Genomic DNA, 23135 nt, shown 5'->3' with positions numbered 1-23135 from the left:
CAAGTTTATGCATGATCTATGGATTGCAGACGTAAGTTAGCCTCTGGCCATTTGCACTTTCCGAAATTCAGCTTTAGTTATGTTTCCCTCTTTCTTTTAACTCTTCCAGTATCTGATGGAATTTATCTCCCATGCTCCCCTTTCTAGGGACGTCATCATATAAAGTCACTCATAGGATAATTTGTTTCTACATTCAAATTGATCATTATTTTGATTGTCTGCTTTCTAACGCATGTACCGAAATTCAATATAAAGAGTAGAACATTAAAAAGATGATATTGAATGAACAAGTGTGACATAATATTGCTTCATTTAACAGTGTGGCACAGACTTGTGTACATTTACCCATGTCTGTTTATTTCTTGTAGGCAACTTTTTCTGCTTTGGAAGAAACCCCAGCAATTAATCCCACATTTCAATCACCATCTGGTAAGTGGCAGGATATATTTTGTTTTTCTTGAAAAGTTAATGGTATCTGTTTGTTCTGTTTAACATAGCTGTTCTGTTACCATTCATTCAGTAGCTAAGTTTGAGAAGGAGCTCAAACTACACATAGGCACAAGCAAGCACTCGCATTTGTGATCAGAGTAAAAGATTTCCAGGCAGTAAACTTTGCTGATTAGGAAATGTTTAGAAATGCTCCAATGACAGGAGGAGTGAGTTGATAAAAGAAAGGGAGAGCTAGATGAAAAATCCATATTTCTGAATCTGTCATTTTCAGAGAGGAATGCAAGTCTCACTTCCATTTCACAGAATAAGACGTGGTGCTATACTAGCAGATTTTCAGTACACAGGAAAAATATAAGAGTACTGAAAATAAAGAGGTGACAATACCTTTTCACTGAAAATCACTGTGCTAAAAATGGAGGAAGTGAAAATAACCATACATAACTTATACATAAAACAATACCAGGAGCAATATGTTTTTTTAAAGCAAGAGATAAGGGTGCAGAATAGTTGGAAAGATGTTTGTGGATTAGTGTTGTAATTTTTTTTTTTGGCGCCTGCCAATGGGCAATTACTGGGGCATTACAGCCCTGTGGACCCGGTAATTGCCCATTGCCAGGCACCTGAATAAATTACTCCCCATGGACATGGGGTGAGATGGGAGCTTGGAGCACAGTACAGTCTCGGGCTTCTCCAGCATGAGACAGCAGTTCTAATGGCAGCTCTCAGGACACACTCTCGAGCTTTCAGCTATCAGGGCCGTCGATGGCCAAGTCTCGTTTCACTTGAAAGTATATTGCCTTCGAGGACCTGAAGTGTTCAAACAACAAACCAAAGTTCCTTTACCAAATGAAAAGTTTGTTTCCAATGTTTGCTGGGTGATGGGTTCAACCCTGTGTCCCCCTCTTCTGGGCGCTGACCCTTCTCGATTGTTTATCACAGTTTAATGCAAGTTGATGGCTTCACCCCTGGGGTCTCCCTCTTCTGTATCGTATTCCACAAATCTTAATGTCTTTTTAAACAGCTCAAAACACACTAGGGATTCGCTTTGCTTATTACTTCTCACTGCGGGATTCACTTCCCTTGCTTTCTCTCAATGCGGGAATCTGGCTTTCACATAGTTTGTCGATCAAAGTCTTTCGATTGTACCGAGATTTTACTAGACCTCCTATATGACCACTTTGAACTCTTTTAGCGAATCTCCCACAGCCTTCTGGTACCGGTAGTTTTGATCAGATGGGGATCGACCAGAGTCTCTCAAATTAGCACCCTCATGGTGCAAGGTTTCACTTTGCAGTTGGTCGCCCCTCATCACTTCTTACAGTTCCTTGCATAGTTCATTAAACTTGCCACTTTGCCCTTCTTATTCAACACAGCTGGTTCTTATCGATGATTCTCCCCTCAACTCACCGGCAGTGATGAACCGCTTGGCTTTTCTTCTTCATTGGATTCAAGGTGGTACCACGGTTGCAAGAGCTTCCCTCGCTCCTGCTTGTCGGCATGGTCTTGCCCCGTGTACTGTTGAAATCTGCTACAAGACACTTGTGCTACTGTTCGCAGTATTAGGCTCTCTCTGTCATGATCTCTGCTTCCAAAAGGTCAGGGTTTTCCCAACCCCCTTGGAAGCAGATCCATAACCCAGGTTCCGAGTGCCAACCAGTCCCAATTGGGACCTTTTGGACCCAGTCCTGGCGCCAGTGGCACCAGGCTCATAAATATGCCCAGTCCCAGCGCTGGAAGCGCCGGGCTCATAATGCTTGGGTGGACTTACCTGCAGCAGACCATGCTGCTTACTTGCCTGCCAGTTGAGCCTCTGATCCTCTTCTGTTTGGAACTACTTTTCCTGTTGGGTGGGGCAGGAGCCACTCCCTAGATTCAGAACACTGGAACTCTTCTGGAAAGCAGGAACTCTTTTCTTACCTAGGCGTGGCTGTGGAAGGAGACACCTAAGCACTACAGGAGGCTATTTAAACCACACCCGATGGATGAATCTTGCTTTGCGTTATTCTGCATCCTCTGCAGCAGAACGCTCATCGTGTCTTCAGCATCTGATCCTGGGCCTAAGGAAAAAGGCTTACCATCCTTAATCCAGTCTTCAGCAACACCTATAAAGACATGAAAAAACAGGTTAGCATTACGGTCTTCAGTGACAGCTCTTCACTTACCTGGTCCATCGGCTGTCACCAACGCCTCGCGCTGCATTCCGGCATCTGAAAGACAAAGGCTTACCTACTCTTCGTGCGCTCCGGAGGTCTTCACACTGCATTCCGGCATCTGAAAGACAAAAGCTTACCAACTCTTCGCACGCTCCGGAGGCCTTCGGCGCTGCATCCCGCATCTGAAAGACAAAACAAGGTGCGTTTAAAGACATTGGGGAACTTTAATACTCACGTGCCATTACCCCTTTCCACATCTAACCCAGTGGGTATTCCGGCACCCTGCAGCCGCTCCGAACTTGTACCTGCAAAATAAAAAGACAGTTAGAGCGCATCGTGAAGCAGGCAACAAGCGATTACTTACGTGCTTCCAGGCGCTTCTATTCATCACACGGGCTCCATCTTCAACTCACTTCAGCCCGTCATCCGCCATCGCCGGAACCCTGCAAAACAAGAAACATCATTACTAAAGACTTTAAAGACATTAGAATTACTCGAAACTTACCGTTCGTGTTTTAAACGACGGACAGCAGTCCTCTGAAGTCAAGAGGCCTGCTCCCCTTATCCAGTGAAGAAACTGGATACAGCACCCTGCCCCGAGGCAGATGGAGAGCACGGCGTTCACTTACCTAAGGTGAGAGCGTTAACCTTTGGGGTTCTAGAGGAGAAGAGAAAGGGAAGAAGAGAGAGACATTCAATAACCCAGTTCCTTAATCCCATATTTTCTATCTGCAGACATCTTACCCTTCGAGTCAGACATACAGTGCACAGAGGTCCAGCCCAAAGAGCCAGCCGTGTGTTACACATCACCTTTGAAGATACGGTATACGCCCAGTCAAGACCGGTGCCTCTACGGGAATCAGGTGAGCGTTACAGAAGGCAAAGCCTACCACAAAACTCCCGTCCAGGCGCTATGGAAACCTCGGATACCGACCAGCTAGCCCAGTTACTTGGGGAACTAAGGGCAGAAGTGCATGCAGCCCGTCAGGAAACGAACGCTCTAAGAAGGGAACTGATTATTTCCAAGGAGCGAACAGATGATCTCGCTAGACAATTGCTACAGTCACAAGCCGGACAGACCCCGTTACCCGCATCTGGGGGAAATCTTCCTTCTACATCCTCTATGAATCCAGTGCAGATCAACCTACCTGGGAATGTACCTCTGGCTCCGCCCGAACGATTTTCTGGTGACCCAAAGAGGTTTGCAGTATTTATCCATCAGTGCCGGTTGCATTTCTTATGCCGGCCAGCAGCCTTTCCAACTGATCAAGCTAAAGTAGCTTTCGTGCTTTCGTACCTTAGTGGCAATGCGGCAGACTGGTCGATCCCTCTAGTAAATCAAGATGATCCGGTCCTCCATGATTTTCAAGCTTTTCAACTCAGTATGGAAAAACTGTTCGCAAGACATTCACATGGACAGGCCTTGGACAATGAGCTTCTTTCGTTGCGACAAGGTAATCAAGACCTTTTGGCTTATATTGCGTCTTTCAACAGACTGATAGTGGAAACTCAATGGCCTGAGGACAAAAGGATTACGCTGTTTTATAGAGCTCTACGTGGAGAGCTCAAAGATGTGTTAGCCCAAGTAGTGAATCCCCCACAAGATTGTTCGGACTATATAGACTTAGTCGTTCAAATAGATCACAGACTGCAGAACAGGAAGGCCGATCGTTCCAAGTTTGATGCTCGAGTATTTTCCAAACCGCCAACTCCTTCCAAAGGAGTAGACTCCGGGGAACCCATGCAAATAGGGGGTCTGAAAGGTCCTCTAACACAAAAGGAGCGGGAAAGGAGAAAACAGTTGCAATTATGCCTCTATTGCGGAAACTCAGGGCACTTTCTTCGAGACTGTCCGGTGAAACCTGCCAAGAAGGCAGTAGGAGCTGCAGTTACCAAAGTTACAAACTCTGAGCAGGGAAACGACCTCGCCCGACAAGAATAGAGGTCCTCTTGCCGAGCGTGAAAACCAGTTCCGTGACCTCGCATTTCGTGATACCTATGGTCCTCATTAGCCCTGATAATCCAGATCGATTACATGCAATTGAAGCTTACGTCGACAGCGGTGCCATCGGCAATTATGTGGATCATGAAATGGTTTTGAGGATGAATCTAACTCTTTGTCCCAAGGCTGTAAAGGATGTCATTACTACGGTGGATGGTACGGAGATAGCCTCCGGGCCAGTAACGCATACCACTCAAGAGGTGACGCTAGTAAGTCAAGATGGACACCATGAGAAGATCGTGTTCGATGTGATCAAGGCCCCTCAGTTTCAGATTATTCTAGGAATACCTTGGTTAGAGAAACACAATCCTCTGATCGATTGGCGAGCAAGAACGGTCCAGTTTCCAGAATGTGTCTCTACTTGTCACCCTTCACCTGGTGTTGCACTGGCAGCAATTTCTTCAGCGACTCCCCAGTTACCTCCCGAATACCTAGAATACCAAGATGTTTTCCGGAAGGATCAGGCTAACTCTCTACCTCCTCATAGGTCTTATGACTGCCAGATAGACCTGATACCTGGATCTACTCCTTGTAGTAGAATTTATGCCCTCACCGAGCCTGAGAACCTTCACCTTCGACAATACCTGGATCAATACCTGGCAAATGGGTTTATTCGTCCTTCCAAGTCCCCTGCTTCTTCAGCTTTGTTCTTCGTTCCAAAAAAGGAAGGAGACCTTAGAACTTGTATAGATTATCGCTCCCTGAACCAGATCACCGTTAAGAATAGATATCCGTTACCTTTGATCCCTGAACTCCTGGACCAAGTCAGAAAAGCATGCATATATACAAAGCTGGATCTTAGAGGAGCTTACCACTTGGTACGAGTAAAAGAGGGTGATGAATTGAAGACGGCCTTCCGCACCAAGTATGGGCTATTTGAATATCAGGTCATGCCCTTCGGACTTTGCAATGCCCCGGCTGCCTTTCAATATTTTATGAACGATGTCCTCAGAGAGCTCATAGATGTGTGTGTTGTTGTTTACATTGACGACATCCTCGTTTATTCTTCATCGGAATCTGAACATCGGAAACACGTGAAAATGGTCCTCGAAAGATTGCATCAACACAAACTTTTCGCTAAGTTGGAAAAATGTGTTTCAACGTGACTGAAGTTGAATTCTTGGGATTCATATTATCACCTGGCGGAGTGCGTATGGATTCAAAGAAGGTCGATGCAGTTCTCAAATGGCCATCACCATCCTCTGTAAAAGGTGTGCAAAGCATGTTAGGCTTCGCTAACTTTTACCGCAGGTTTATCCCCAAATTCTCTCGAATAGTCCAGCCCATCACTGCCTTGTTAAAGAAAAACAAACGTTTTGAATGGTCTACCGAGGCGGAACAAGCTTTCCAGGATTTGAAGACTAAATTTATCTCTGCACCAATCTTAAAACACCCTCGCCCCAAACTCCCCTACATCGTGGAAACTGATGCTTCAAGCCTTGCCATGGGGGCAGTTCTATCACAAAAGGACCCGGTAACCAATCAGTTGCATCCCGTGGCATTTTGGTCCCGCAAATTCTCGCCTCCTGAAATCAATTACACGATTACTGACAAGGAACTTCTGGCTATCAAGTCTGCCTTTAAGGCTTGGCGGCATTATCTGCTGGGGGCCCGACACACCGTTACTGTGATTACGGATCACCGAAACCTGCAATATTTGAAAACCGCAAAAGCCCAATCCTCTAGACAACTCCGTTGGGCATTATTCTTTGCCGAGTTTGACTTCATAATTACCTATCGACCTGGTACAAAGAACGGTAAAGCTGATGCCCTTTCTCGGATGGGAGTGGAAGAACACTTGATCAACCCTAAACCTGTACCAATCATTCCCGAACAAAGAATTCTGGGTGTAATCGCCACAGAATCCATAGAGGAAGTTAAGGATAAAGCCAGGCAACTTGTAACTCCAGCAGACATACAGAATTGGCATCTGCAGGGAAAGGCAGTAAAGGACAACTTATTGTATTTCCAAGAACGATTATACCTACCCAGCACAGATTTACAGAAAAAAGTAATCTCTTGTTATCAAGATTCTTTAATGGAAGGACATCCCGTTATGGCCAAGACCTCAGAAAAGATCAAGCGCTACTTCTGGTGGCCGTCTTGGAAAAAAGATATCAGAGACTTTATAATGTCCTGTGGAGTATGCGCCCAAAACAAGAGTCAAAAGGAAAGACCAGCAGGCCTCTTACGCCCTATTGACCTCCCACCTCGCCCTTGGCATACGCTTTCTATGGACTTCTTCACCGATCTACCTCCATGCTCCGGATACAATACGATTCTAGTAATCGTGGACTTATTCTCCAAGATGGCGAATTTCATTCCGCTCAAAGGCTTGCCAACAGCAGCAACTCTGGCCCGAGAATTTCTCGAAAACATCGTCCGACTGCACGGTTTTCCTTCGGTTCTAATTTCGGATCGAGGTAGTCAATTTATTTCTCATTTTTGGCGAAATTGCTGTCGGTCGGCTCAAATTGATGTGAGACTATCGACCAGTCACCACCCTCAGACCGACGGACAAACCGAGAGGACCAATCAAACTCTGGAACAGTATTTGCGCTGCATGCTACAACAAACTGAAAAAACTTGGAAAGACATCCTTTGGATAGCCGAATATGCCTACAATAACTCTGTCCATTCGGGAACTGGGAAAACCCCGTTTTTTCTTTTGTACGGCAGTCACCCTCGAACCTCGGAGTTGGATCCCCTCCAAGATCTTGAAACACCAGCAGTAGACTACCTGCATTCTACAATCACCCAAGCCTTTAAGGAAGCTGTTTCTCACCTTCAACATCGGAAGGAAGCCCCTCAATTTCAAGTAGGGGATCAAGTCTGGTTATCCACCAAATATCTACCTCTAAAAGGGCCACGCACATTCAACCCAAGATACCTTGGTCCCTATTCCATCACTACCATAGTAAACCTAGTAGCGGTCAAGTTGGACTTGCCCCCGCACATGAAGATACATCCGGTCTTCCACGTCTCTCTATTAAAACCCGTGCAACCTCAAACCCGACTAACTAAATCTCCAAAACCTATCCTAGTTGATGGAGAACTCGAGTTTGAAGTCAAAAGCATTCTGGACTCCAAGATCTCCAAATCTAAACTATTTTACCTAATTGACTGGAAAGGCTACGGCCCCCAAGAGAGATCCTGGGAACCTGCTGAATATGTCCACGCTCCTCGCCTAATCAAAAGATTTCACCGAACATTTCCTGACAAGCCAAAACTCCCCGGAGAAGCCCGGTTTGGGAGGGGCCTTGAGGGGGGGTACTGTCATGATCTCTGCTTCCAAAAGGTCAGGGTTTTCCCAACTCCCTTGGAAGCAGATCCATAACCCAGGTTCCGAGTGCCAACCAGTCCCAATTGGGACCTTTTGGACCCAGTCCTGGCGCCAGTGGCACCAGGCTCATAAATATGCCCATTCCCAGCGCTGGAAGCGCCGGGCTCATAATGCTTGGGTGGACTTACCTGCAGCAGACCATGCTGCTTACTTGCCTGCCAGTTGAGCCTCTGATCCTCTTCTGTTTGGAACTACTTTTCCTGTTGGGTGGGGCAGGAGCCACTCCCTAGATTCAGAACACTGGAACTCTTCTGGAAAGCAGGAACTCTTTTCTTACCTAGGCGTGGCTGTGGAAGGAGACACCTAAGCACTACAGGAGGCTATTTAAACCACACCCGATGGATGAATCTTGCTTTGCGTTATTCTGCATCCTCTGCAGCAGAACGCTCATCGTGTCTTCAGCATCTGATCCTGGGCCTAAGGAAAAAGGCTTACCATCCTTAATCCAGTCTTCAGCAACACCTATAAAGACAAGAAAGAACAGGTTAGCATTACGGTCTTCAGTGACAGCTCTTCACTTACCTGGTCCATCGGCTGTCACCAACGCCTCGCGCTGCATTCCGGCATCTGAAAGACAAAGGCTTACCTACTCTTTGTGCGCTCCGGAGGTCTTCACGCTGCATTCCGGCATCTGAAAGACAAAAGCTTACCAACTCTTCGCACGCTCCGGAGGCCTTCGGCGCTGCATCCCGCATCTGAAAGACAAAACAAGGTGCGTTTAAAGACATTGGGGAACTTTAATACTCACGTGCCATTACCCCTTTCCACATCTAACCCAGTGGGTATTCCGGCACCCTGCAGCCGCTCCGAACTTGTACCTGCAAAATAAAAAGACAGTTAGAGCACATCGTGAAGCAGGCAACAAGCGCTTACTTACGTGCTTCCAGGCGCTTCTATTCATCACACGGGCTCCATCTTCAACTCACTTCAGCCCGTCATCCGCCATCGCCGGAACCCTGCAAAACAAGAAACATCATTACTAAAGACTTTAAAGACATTAGAATTACTCGAGACTTACCGTTCGTGCAGTAAACGTTGGACAGCAGTCCTCTGAAGTCAAGAGGCCTGCTCCCCTTATCCAGTGAAGAAACTGGTTACAGCACCCTGCCCCGAGGCAGATGGAGAGCACGGCGTTCACTTACCTAAGGTGAGAGCGTTAACCTTTGGGGTTCTACAGGAGAAGAGAAAGGGAAGAAGAGAGAGACATTCAATAACCCAGTTCCTTAATCCCATATTTTCTATCTGCAGACATCTTACCCTTCGACTCAGACATACAGTGTACAGAGGTCCAGCCCAAAGAGCCAGCCGTGTGTTACACATCACCTTTGAAGATACGGTATATGCCCAGTCAAGACCAGCGCCTCTACGGGAATCAGGTGAGCGTTACACTCTCCCACAAAGGTTCTGCTGGTCTGGGATGAAAAGGGCAAGGTCACTTCTCTCCTCGCCTCCCTCTTGATTCCTGCTGTCTTTCTCCTTTGTTTGAACTGGCGCACCTCGTTATCTGTGCCGTCGTGCTGTCTGTCGTGCTCGCCTTGATCGTACTGTGGTCACTGGCTCCAACTTTTGTCCCTGTGAGGAAGGGAAAGGGCTGTCAGGTGTGAGTGATTCTGATCAATTGCCTGACTTTGCCTGACCCTTGTATTGGGATATGTCAGGTAAACGGCTCTGGTGTTAGTCCGTTGTCCTTTGTGTTGTGCAAAAATGTTCGTGTTCGAAAATGGGTCGAGGGCAGTGGTTTGGAACATTCTACAAAAGAGGATTGGGAAAAGGTGTCAAAGGAAGGAGGGTACCGCGTCTCACCCGTCGGTGTCTCATTCCGTCTCCCTGAGAACCCCCCACCCATCCAGGTGATCCTCCCTCACTGGTCCACCCCCAGGAACAGGATCCAATAGCGATGGCTGTGTCCTGGCCACCTGGATGACAGATCCCTGGGGACTAGCTAGGGAGACACCTTCAGGTTTCGTACAGGACCTTTGTCGAGAAGGCCTGTCAAGTCATCTTGCTTGAATGGAGGAGCAGGTCTACCCCATTACAGAAAATCAACAAATCTAGTCATAAATTGGCTGTACAAGGCATATGCATGGTCTGCTGGGTCTCGTCTGCCAAACTCAAGTTCTGGAGAGGTGTCAATACCACTTGTAGACTGAAGGTTTTCATATCAGTCTCTTAACCTAGATTCTTCTGAAATGAGGGCTTCAGGGACAGTTGGAGTGCCAAACTCCAAACCAAAAGGTGGGGTGTCTTGGTCTGATGGCTTGTGCGCCTCATAAATAGAGGATAACGATCTGAGGAAATCCTTTCTAGGCAAGGTTTTATAGGATTTTTCCACTTCTTTAATGGATAAGGGCAAAGATGGGTATGACCCCAAATGATTTGATGATTTCGAGGCAGTTGACGGTTTGGACACTGACGCCATTGATGGCTTTGACTCCGACCGCAACAATGACTTCGACATTGATGGGTCCATTTCTTCAATGACTTTATGCTCCAGTCAGAATATTAGAATTTGCAAATATCAGCTAAGTGCCCATTTTTAGCCACTTCAGCAGTTTACTGTCTCAGGGTGAATGCATCGGAAATCTGTTTGCTGCTGTTTTCCAAGGCAGTTCTGGTTTGTTATTTAGCCTTAACTCCAAATTATTCAAGCAACCATTAAAGGTCAGAGTTTAGAAAAATTGTCAAAGTAACGATATTTAGGCCCACAGACTAGATTTACTGGCTTAGCCTTGTCATTAGGGCTTTTGCTAAGTCCATATCCCTCTTTTGGATTTCGGGTAAAGAAATACAGTTCAAATAAACATTGCTTTTGTAGCTTGAAGTTAAAACAGGTTGACGCTATCATGCATTCTGAAAAGTCCAATAATGTTCTCTATATTTTCAATTGCGCTTTAAAAGAGGAGGCTGTCAAAGCCAATAGTTGGAATGTACATTGGTGAAATGAATCCCTGTCAAAGTTAATAGAAATGTTCCATTTGTGCTTCAAGGTTTGTGTGGATTAGCTTGGAGTTAACATCAACAGTGAACAACTCTCTATGGAAAGTCACACATTTTATGAACATGTGATCATTGAGATTAGAGAGAGAAAAGAGCAAAAAAATATACCAAAATAACAAATAATGGAACAACTCTTACATAGTGAATTCTACTGTAATGTAGTTACTTGGGAAATCCTGAAGTAGTGTCTCTCCTTGGGCCGCCTTGCAGGATTGTCTCTGTAGCAACTATGCAGGAGTGTCTCTCATTGGGCCTCCTTGCAGGAATGTCTCTGTAGCAACTATGCAGGAGTGTCTCTCCTTGGGCCTCCTTGCAGGAATGTCTCAGTAGCAACTATGCAGGAGTGTCTCTGTAGAGACTATGCCGGTGTAGCTCTCTTCTTTGTTATATTTGAAAAGAAAAAAGTACCTGCTTTTAACAGGATGGTAAGAAGAATTTACGATGTGGCCACCATATCAGTCTCTTGTTTAAAAAATCCTAATGATTGTCAAGTTTCTGGAACCTAAAACAGTCAAAACAGCAAAGAGATCTAATTCTCACCGATGGTGTTGATTCAGGTAAAAAGTCATAAAAATGTCCAGACACATTCAGCTCTGTAGAAAAGTGGCTAGTTGGAGAAATCCATTCTTCTAGAACCAACGGACAAGGAGGGCTGTGATTGTTTATCAGTCAGTATTGATCCATGTGCGCATGATGAAGGATTGGTGCTATTTTGGCATATATGTCTTCTTCCTCAGTTCATGCACTGACTTGTACAGCCTTGTTTTCTCTGCAGCAGTTCAACCCCATGGTCTGTAATCAGCGACAAGCACTCCCACAGTCGTGTTTTGCAGGAAGCTCACTGGCGGGACTGCTGATGTCTTGCAAGCGGAACTGTTGAGGAGCCCAGGTGCTACTAGCACCTTCTTACTTAGATTACCAATTTCTGTATTTTGCTTAACCGAGCTGGCGATAAGGAAAGATGTATTGGTTCTCACTGTAGCTCTACAGATGTGTCTTCTTACTCGAATTACAAATTGCTTGTTTTTGTTCAAGCTGGTTGGAGATGGTGAAAGATGAGAATTTTCTCACTGTAGATTGAAAATGTGAACACAAAATAAGTGATTTTCCAAAGTCTTTCAAGATGTAGTTCATGCTATAGCAGAATTACATTGGAATTCTAGTCACCAATACATATTGCATCCCTTACCCTTTTCTTTAGTTTTTTGCTTCTGAAGAGAAAGATGAGGAGAACCAGGATTACTCCAGGTGTACATTTGTAAAACAAAGGTGACATGCCCAGTCTTGACAGGAAGTCTAGAATGCCTCACCTTGTACGAAAGAGTGGATGACCCAATTTCTGGCTGTTCCTATAACTGAAGTGAGTGCAGACAAGTTAGATCTTTTCGGGCAGGATTGTGCTCAAGTCATCTGACCAGGTTCAAGTGTTTGTTCTCAGGATGAATTTGGTTAAGAACCTTGTTTTCTCAGCTGATTCAGGAAATGTCTCAGTAGTGCTGCCAATTGTTATTTTGAAGTTCTTGGTCTGTGCCAACCTCAGTGAAAACTGGAGATGCCTGAGTTTGGCTTTAGGCTATTGCACGTGCACTGGTTCAGTTTGAACTGGTGGTTGGGGAATGATTCCACATCAATTGACCACATGCATGACAGTGATCAGGCTGGAAATTCCCACATGTACACCGCAGCACATAGCATTGAACTGGATGGGATACATTGGTTAACAGATAAGATCGGCTCATAGATATTTCAAACCTTACTGTGCTTATGGTGCAGGCTGTAGAATTAGATGGCAGTTCACAGAGCTTTATTTTTGCGATTATATGGCACTAGCTGCATGGCAACACAGTCTTTAAGGACAAACAGGGTGATGCTTGATTCTGTATGTGCAACACAATCATCTGGGCAGGGATCTTCATAGGAAATCTGTATCCAATATCTCTATACTTGATGAAGGGTACCCCAGGATTTCAGTCAACACAGAGTGAATTGTATAGGTACTGATTATGGAAGACTTCATAGATGGTCCAATGGGACGAAAGAGTGTTTACTTGCTACAGAAGTGTGAATATAATCTCTGATAGAACCTGCATTTTTGCTTGAGTAGTTGGATTAAGGTCCCTGTTTTGAATCGGAAAAAGAAGTGAGCTCCAATCTAGAATACCCCTCGAGAGTATGTCTCGCAAGGCAGACACTTTTGCAGGGGGCTGTTGCTCAATTCTTGTTATGGATAGACAATGATGTATTGTGCCAATCATACGGCATGTTATATGGTATTTGCATAGCACCCAATGCCATTGGTATGATCTCAAAGTGCTGTGGGGTGAACGTGTTTGGAGGACGAAAGTTCGAGATATGAGAATTGAATGCCTAGGTGCATTTTAGCCCGCAGAAAGGTATGGAGGGAAGGCTAAGTCCCTGCTAGCGACCCTTGGAGATCTGGCTACTGGATAGGTGCTGTGATAGACTGGTAGGAGAGTAGGCATTGTGAATTGCTGCAGATGTATTCCGGTGAGTGGCCGTGCCCCGGGCAAGATATGGGTATGTTCCATTTAGATGGAGAGGTATACCTAGCAGAGAGTACCTGTAGGCTTTGAAATGCAAGCCTACAGCACCATGTCTGAGGGAAAGATTCGGGACAGTGGCACCAGACAGCAGAGAGGTTCAACATGTAAGCCTACAACATTGTCCCTGTTGGAAAAGATGCAGGGTATTGGAGCAAAACAGAATTGAAATTCAAAGTGCAGACCTTAAACACTATCCCTGTTGAAAAAGATGCAAGATAGTGGCACAAAACTAGGTTCAACATATCAGACTACTGCACTCTTCCTGGGAAAGAAATGCAAGTTAGTTCCACAAAACATTAGCTAGTTTTAAAATACAGCTAGAAACAAAGTAAGGGGCTACGGGCCATCCCTCTGGAAAAAGATGCAAGATCCACAATTACATTTCAAAGAAAATAGATGCCTTGTTGTAGCAAATTAAGATGTCATCTATTCATATAAGCTTCTTTCTATGGTATGAACTTCTAGTTGCTGAATAGCTGAGACAGCATCCAGATGGCATTGTCAGGATTTCGTCTGATTCCCGCAAGTGTTTGGATATAGGCGTCCCTAACAGTGTGACTATTTGTGTCATTGCAGTCCAACTACTGGAGAAACCTCATGTGTCAATGTCATGTATGACAGAGATTAACTTTACATGTTCAACCATTGACTGGCGTAGCTTCCCAATTGAGATTGCAAAAGTTTCTGAAGAATTGTGTGAAGCTCACGATCTTTTAGGACCTACACTGGAACCAAAGCAACTTTCATTTCACTCATTGGATCATATACCCCATGATGCTAACAAACCTGAAGCATATGTGATAGGATGGGACGTCTTCCATTAAGCATGCCTTTACTTTCGTTTCATCCCACAACTTGCTTTCATTGACTTCCCAAGCTAGGAAAAAGCATATGTTTTGGTGATTGCTGTCGAATGGGGCCAAGTAGGTGCCCCACCCCTGTGTGGTGTGGTTTGATGGTGAAAGGGATGGTTAGAGGTCCCTTCCTCTAGTGCCCTGCCGGAGCGGAGTACTGAAGTGCCAGAGTACAAGTTGTAGCTCCTGGGGGACAGCGGGAACAGCAGGAATAGCAGGGAGAGACGCTTGGGGCCAGGGGCTATCAGCCTATGCTCTTCCTCTTGTTTGCCTCCCGCTCCTGCTCCAGTTGTCGCCTGCACGTATGTACCATTTGGAGGAGTGCTGTGGGCATGGACGTTCTGGTGCTCTGAAAAGACATGCTGTTCTTTCACAATGAACTACTGGTGAGCTTGGTGAGATTGGGGAAGCTCAGTTCCATGTTTTGTGCTTTGTGCCTCTTTATTGACAGCGTTCAGTTTGCTTGGTTGACTGGGGTGTTTTGGCTTTTGGCTGCGGCACTGGCTGGACATCACCCTCCATGGTGGGAGCTTGGGCGAAGGGCGCCAGGGTTGCTGGTTGGTCACTGGGCTGTTTTGGTGGTGGACTAGCCAGGATGTGTGAGGGTGAGTTAACCCCTTGCACTGAACTATTTCCCTGCTCCTTCTTTCCTGGAATAGTACACCACACGACATGAACTCCCTGCAGTCTGAGGAACGCTGCGATGACCGATATCATCTTTGTAAAAACATGCAGTGCCGAGCTGAGACCAAACGGTAGCACTCGATATTGGAAATGTTCTGTTCCCATGGAAAACCAAAGGTATTTCCGATGTGGGGGCCAGATCAGGATGTGTACATAAGCATCCTGGAGATCTACCACACTGAGCCAATCGCCCTTCTGAAGAGAGGACCTTATGTGGCTGGGCGTGATCATCTTGAATTTCTCTTGGGGAAGGAAAAGGTTGAAGTTGGAGAGGTCCAAGATAGTGGGCAGGCCAGGCTGGTTGGGTTTGGGCACTGTAAACAGACGGGAGTAATACCCCTCCCCTTGCTCTCACAAGGGACCAGTTTCTACCGCTTTGAGGTTCAGAAGTTTTGGTACCTCGGCTCTGAGGGAGGGAGACACAATTTGTGAAGAGGAGGGTGAGAAGGTGGGGTATGAGGGAGGGGAAGGTGGAAGCACACTCGGGTGACAGACAAAACCCATCAGTCTTCTGTGATGGTCTTCCACACCTCCAGATGAGACGATATATGTCCTCCCACTGGAGTCTTGTGTGACCGATGGAAAACATCATTTGGATGATTGATTAGGGGCGAGACCTCCTGTTGCCAAGGAGGAGGCTGATGACCGAGATAAAAACCAGCCACTTTGTCTTTGCTGCTTGTGCCGAGACCCACCACAGGAACCTTCTGCTTTGTGTGCTCGACGCTCCTGGAAACCTCTAAATCCTGAAAAGGTCCTTGTCTGTGCCGCCAACCTCTGTGTATAGGGTACTTTAGCTGGAGGTTGTTTTGCTAGGACCAACAAAGATCTAGCCATCAATGTGCTTGCCTTTGTCTTGTTGTATTCCTCATCGATGGAGGAGTGGAAAAGCTCTTTCCCTACAAAGGGGAGGTTTAATACCTTGTCCTGAACCTCTTTCGAGAACTTTGTCACGTGAAGCCACACCTGACGGGAATTGTCTATTCTGGCCATAAGGCCCAGAGCGGATGTATCTACAAGATGGGCCGCAGCCTCCAGCAGGTCCTGAGCCAGAACTCTGGCATCGGATAGGTCTTCTTTAAAATCTTCTAGCCTGTCCTGTGGGATACAATCTTGAAATTTTGAAAGCTTTCTCCATAGCTTGAGGTGTGCCGCTGCCAGAAAGACTTCAGTATTCGCTTGACGCAGCTGAAAACGGATGCAGGTGCATTGAAAAAAAAAGTCCCGGTGCCATCTAGAATTTTGTCCTCCTTGGACAGGACCTGAGAGGCAGCCGTGGAGGATGCTGAAGAAGGCTTAGCTTGGAGTGTAGCTGCTTCCACTACTGTTGATGAAGGGGGTAGACAAGCAGTCTATGTTATATCCTCTGATGAGTGGAGCTTGTAGCAAGCCTTGATTTTTTTATTAATATGCTGTCTGGAAATGAGGTTTTTCACAGACCTTACAGGCTTCAGCTAGCACATCTTTTTGAAGAAAAAGACCTGTACGCTCCTGTGCAGTAAGAGTTAGCGCTCCTGTGAATACTCCGTCTGTTGGAGTTGGAGGCTCGGGTACAGGAATTCCCAGCAACACCATCATACCCAAGAATCGGTCATGAAAAGCTCTGGTGGAGTGGGATGGGTCTTCACCATACTGGTCTGCATGCTGTTTGTCTGTTTTGGCGGGAACAGAAAACTGATCTGCGACTCGTGGTACCTCAGACACCATGGGCTTATCCAGTTGCACAACTTGCGTCGTAAGAACTGGTAAAAGTAGGGCAATGGTGACAGTGTAGGAGGGGGCCCCAGTGGAAGCAGAGGAGGCACTACCGAAACCTGTTGAGGAGGAGGAAGAACAGACATTGTGGCTCGAGAGGCTTAACATATATTTCTTTGAACAGATCCTTAAAGGAAGCCTTGATCAGATTTGACTGCATGAGGGCCTGGAATCTGCCAAAGAACGCATCCCCAGAGGAAGCTTTAGGCAGAGGAGTGGGTAGAAGCTAGTTGGCAAGATGGTCCTCCTCCAGCTGCACCAACATAAACTAAAGGAGCGGACGTAGGAGGAAGCGAGACTGTGTGTGGCTGCAGAAACCTTGTACGCTAGTCAGTTGATGAGCAAAAAGGGTTTCTATTATCAATGTTTCGTGGAAAAGCTGCTCAGCCCCAAAATTAGGCCCCTCTGTACCAGCCGTTTGAAATGTTGGTTTGGAAGAGCTCATCAAAATGGCTGCCTCTGGTTACGTGGGTTGGGCCACCATTTTGGTACTGCCTGAAGTGTTCTGTGTCACAGGTTTTTGTGAGGCCATTGTCATTACAGGGACTGTTGGGGCTTTGGAATCAGTTTTATCCCTCTGACAGGGAACCTCGGCATAGCCGGTACTTGAAGATCTGGGACGCTTTCCAACCTCTTTAGTTTCAGCAGAAGTATTAGCCCTGTGTGAGGGAGCTTCGGCATTGCCAGTGCTTGTAGACTCTGGGCCCTTGACCTCCATCTTTGACTCCGTAGCAGCACCGGTACAACCACAAGATTGCTTGTGGGAATGCTTAGGGTCACACCCAGTAGCCAGAGTCCCTAAATGGGACCCCTCAATCCTGCTGGTTTTGATTATATCCCCTATTTGGGGATCCTCAGGAGTGACCCCGGTATTTGTAGTCACTTTACAGGAAACCTCGAGACAAGGCTCGGAACGTTAAGTCCCAGACTGGGAAACTTTGGGAATAACCCCGGTTGAAGTAAACCCAGAAATGCCAGATGGGGAACCTCTGAGAAGAATCTGTCCGTTTTAGCCCCTTGACAGGGATCCTAAGCAAAAACTCCAGAATCCAGGTTAGATCCCTTTCAGGACACCTCAGGGAGAACCCTGTCACAAGAGCGACTCAGACCACTCACGGAACCAGAAGACCCTGGGAAGGAATCCCCTGGCCTGGTTGCCCGAAAAAAGAAGGAACATACAATCTGCTTCCTTTTTTTGTCGATGAACTGCTGTAAATGTGGAGGAGGAAGTTGTTGGAACAACTCCTCCAACCTGACGAGCCGATGCTGGAGTGCCTGGATGGAGAGAGAGTTGCAGTAGAGACAAGAGTCCCAGCAATGTTCTGGACCCAAGCAATCCAGACAGAGAGAATGGGGATCTGTCCTCGTGAAACAACATTTGCACGAAGAATAGGACACGAATCCCTGACGCTCTGGCATAGACGGAGGAGAAGGAGACTTTGGAACCCGAGCAGAAAAATGAAGGACAAGTGGGAAAAAAGAAAAATCACCACAATGCAAGTGCGTCCAACCCCGACTGCGTGGAGAAAAGGACTCAAGGGTGATGTGCATGGCGAAGCTCGGGAAGGTGGGGTTACGGCCACATGTGGTGGCCCCGCGTAAAAATAAAAGAAGGGCAAAAAGTAGCTTTTGATGCTTCAAAGTGCTCCGGTTCTGTCCCAGATGAGTGAATGAGTGAATGCGTGTGAGGGAGGGGTAGCCTGTTTCCCCGTTTCATTAGTCAAATGCATTAAAATATAGTAGCTCAATGTTTCATTGATTGGAGAAGCCATTAAGAAACTATGCCTGTTTAAACAATTTTTCAGATAGTTTAATTGCCAATAGATTAGGAGGACAGAGAACTGATTTTTTAAAGAAAAGATGAATTAACTAATTAAGCTCACGGAGGGCTCCAAGAAGTGATGGTTTTATTCATTAAATTTATCAAGAAAAATAGAATATGAACAGGATTAAGAAATAATTAACAGTTACTCTAATGAAACTATAGTGACGATGCATTGAAATTACCAGGAGTATAGTAATAGAGAACACCTGTAAATCATTTATCACCATTGATAAAAAAAAATAGTAAATAATTAGGAGTGATGTTAAACAACAGTGCATGAATCAATATTTAAGTGCAGAAAATAAAGTGAGAGAAAAGATACATACAGTCACATAAGGAAGGATAGGTAACAGTTCAAAAGAAATCGAATTCAAAAGAGTTACACATATTCATGGGGGCTTAGGAACATTAATATTTTTAATGACTTGACTTATTGTGAAAAGAGGTTGGAGCCATTGAGGAAGTTAATAAAAAACTGTCATTTGATATTATAATTCTACAGCACACTTAGCGTACCATTTCTCAGTTCTGTCAATAGAGAATACTAGGTCCACAATAATATAAAGGATCATTTATTGGAGCATAACCAGTTGGACGATTGTATTTGAAATGCAATGGCAATAGATAGATGAAATAATTTCAAAGATTCAACATATGTTATCTCAGTATCACTTAAACAACCTAAAAGTAGATTAACAAGTTGAAGAGGAACACCAACATGCAAGATTTCTGCAGAATTCCCACAATACCTAACCACAAAAACATGAAGACATGTGCATTTAACAATCAACTGAAGGAAATCCGTATTAGGCAATTGACAAGCCTAAAAAAAATAAGGGCAATTTGTAAAAAATCTTGAAATTCTGATCAGGGGTGAGGTAAACTCAATCCAACATGAAGAATATACTTTCTATTAGGTTTGTAGAAACCTAGGCATTGAAATATGTGAATTTAATGTTTGCAAAGCATCAAGAGAAATGGTAAAACCTAAATCCCCTTCTCACTCTTTAAAAATATTATAATATTATTTTTTGCAGTATTATTATTGTTGGCATCATTGTTTAGTGCATATAATATAGCAGCCTTGGTAGTGGGATTGTCTAAGAGCGTGTGCAATTGTCCATAGGGGGTCTTGTGTATGAGTGTAGGTCTTACCTCTAAATTTCTCCAAAAAAGCTTCAGATAGAACAAATGATCAGGGCTGTCAATTAAGACATTAATGATGTGAAAGGAATAGGTATTTTCTCATTAAATAGATGACAAATAAGAAAACTACCTCTGCTGTACGACAACATAGGATGACTACCTACAGAGATATGCTAGTTGTGCCAAGCGGCCATATCTCTCAGTTGATATAAAAGAATGATTCAAATGGTATCCCATGATGTTTTGTAAAATGAAAATAGTACATTTAATATCTGGCAAAGAGGAGAGGTCATTTGAACAAAACCATACATACAAAATGGTGCAATCAAGGCAGATTCAATTTGATATGAAATAGGCATTTTAGAACTAGTTGACAAAGGGAAAAGGCCTTGTAGTAATTAAGGAAATAAGGGAATTTAACGTGGGAAGTGTAAGGTTTAACAACAATACAGGCAGTTTTTGTTACTTATGAAGAATATAAATATGTATACATTGTGAAGTGGGTGAATCTTGCTTCCCCTGACAGTGGGACTTTCACTACTTCCTTTCTCTGTCACTTAGGGTGTTGATAAATCTCAAGAACTGAGGTTCAGATAGTTCTACAGGCTTCTTAGGTTGGTGATAAAGGTCTCAGGCTTCATCCCAAACCTGATGATGGACTATAGGTATATCCTTTATATTACAGAGTGCTTAGTGGCACCTCGTTATGAGGGTCACCTCAGTTCATCACCAAGTCTTCAATATTATTCCAAGATCTCCCTAGGTTAAACTCTAAAAGGGATTGTTGGGCCATGTCCCAAGAGACTCTAGTGTTTTGTGATGTTGGACAACTCTCCATCGAAAGTCTTACATGGATTTTAAGTACTTTAATCCTCATCCTGCACTCTACCAAAATGTGCTTTTTTCTGCCAGAACCAATCTCTAATTTTTGTTTTCCAATATGGATCTCTGGGTATATCGAATGCAAACATCTTACTTTTGTGGGTGGCAGAATAAGAAGCGGGAGTGTTGGGTAATGGAGGAAAATATGGACTCGAAGTTCAGAGGTCTTCTTGTATTTTGGGAGGGGGCTTAGATGCCCTTTCTTGGATTTTGTAGAGGTACTATCAACTTGTTCACGTATCTCAGATCTCGAGAGTTGGGAATGGCGGTCTAGTAGATGTTACAGCTGGAGAGGGATTATCTGTGCCACCGGTGCTGGAATATAAACTTAAAGTGGTGGAAGATGTCAGGTGCTGGGATCAACCTGAGAACTTATTGCCTTAGCTTATAAAGAAGGGGGAGGTCACAAAAGACAATAGGGCTGATCTAGTGGGGTCAGACAACCATGATATAAACCTTAATTTTCTTTTCATTCAGAGCATAAAAGTAGATGGCAAATAAAGGAAGAGCCACCTCGTGGCCAAAGACTGACCATAACCCAGGGCATGTTATCCCAAAAATGAATTCCTCAGATGGTCATTGCCGCTAAAACTTCTTCCAGATCTAATTCTTTAGGAAACTATTCCTTCCCTTTTTCTTCTTTTTCTGCAAAACTGGTAGCTCACAATTCACTAGCATACTCATTTGACCATTTGTATGTCTCAGTATGTCATACACTTATTACATTCCTCCCAACCTAACCTTCAATTGTATAGCAGAAGACATCACACTCTTTGCAGCATGATCCTCAATATTCCCTTCTGAGTGACAGACCCTTGGTACATAGCACTCCCTCCAACCGATGGGTCTCATCTTCTGTCGCCTGTTTTATCACTCTTGTGACGAACAGTAATAAATGACTGTATAACAACTATATTTCTATTTCTACAGATTCAGCCACATCTGCTTCTGTATGCCAGATTTCCAAAACAAGTCCAGCACCGACAGCCAGGCGCATTTCCATTAGAAAGAGGATTACATCTGCTTTTTCTAGACTGTGTTCCTGCAGAAGACCAAACAGAAATTCTGACATTGATTTAAACTAATTTTCATCTAGCTCTATGTTTTGTTTTGCTTTGGATATTAGACATCTATTCTGCTTAGGAAATATGTATATAGTTATTAAATCCAATAAAAAACTAAAATGGTATAATGCTTGTATAGTGTACTTACAGTTGTAAAACAAGATAGACCTTTTAAAAGGTACTGATGATTGAATTAAGCAACAGAGAGGAATCAATACATCAAGACATTTGCATATCTTGATAGAAGAAGACATTCATTTTGGTTCACTTTCCTTAAGGTAGCACACGTTTCAGAACTCAATGAAATTTATTCATACAAATAAGTAGAACAATTCCACACCATATATTGATAATACATGTTCACCCTTTCAGTTATGTTCCAGGTTCACTTTCTTTGATTCTCAGAAAAAGAAATGTGTGATTGTGTTCCAAGGGAAAACCTTATCACATGGCTCAGTGTTGTCCACAAAAGAGCACTAACACAAATCCTGGAAAAACATGCTTTTTTATTACAATACAAAATAGCTCCTTCTCAGGCACATATCAAACAAAGACAAATGTCACAACAGTCTTTCGTCAACAGTTGCACCAACTCAACTTCTTAAATTCCCAAGAATTTGCTGTGAAGATAAGATTAATCAGGCTTCACGCAGGAGTCCATAATACAACTATCCACCCCCCCATGCATGACCACACCTCTCAAGCACAGTGAAGAGAAGCATAGCCAAGAGCCAGAAACACCAAAAGGAACATGCAAGGTGCAGAAGGGGATAGAATGGGACAAGCAGTTGCTTGGAAGTCCCAGATTGATGGAGCGGGGTCAGCAGGTTAGTGAGGCTTTGGACACGAAAGGCATTCAAGTGGGAATCCACCCGGTGGGTGAGCTCACTCCTTTTTGCCTTCCCAGAATTTGGTGAGTCCTAATGCCACTGCACTTATCGAGAGAGGCAGATTCAACATGTGCTACCAAGAGGGCTAGATAGAATCCCAGACTTTCTTCAAGAGGTATGTTTTCTAATAAGGCAGGACAGAGGGAAAGAAGAGAGGCAGGGAAACATGGGTGACTGCATTGAATTAGGGTAAGGTATTTAGTAGGACAAACATGCAAAGAAGAGCAATTGGAGTAAGTTTTTTTTAAAATATAGAGATAATCAATTTAGGGGTCAGTACTGACAAGCAATCACATTCACAGAGGTACTGTGACTGTGGCAGATACATGCTATAATAGAATGCTCTAACACAGGCAGACCATGAATATCAGGAGCAGCTGCCAATGAGCGGAGGCAGGCAGAGCAAAAGAAAATGATGTGGCCATGGCGGCAGTAGCATAGGTCAGGAGCAGCTGCCAAAAAGAGGGAGCACTAGCATCTAAATAATGATTGCTGAAGGGGCCACTAGCAAATGGGGTGAGAGAGG

Source organism: Ambystoma mexicanum, chromosome 1p (assembly GCF_040938575.1).
Source record: "Ambystoma mexicanum isolate Mex_15411 chromosome 1p, UKY_AmexF1_1, whole genome shotgun sequence".
In the NCBI taxonomy this organism is placed as follows: domain Eukaryota; kingdom Metazoa; phylum Chordata; class Amphibia; order Caudata; family Ambystomatidae; genus Ambystoma; species Ambystoma mexicanum.
This window is presented reverse-complemented; position numbering follows the sequence as displayed.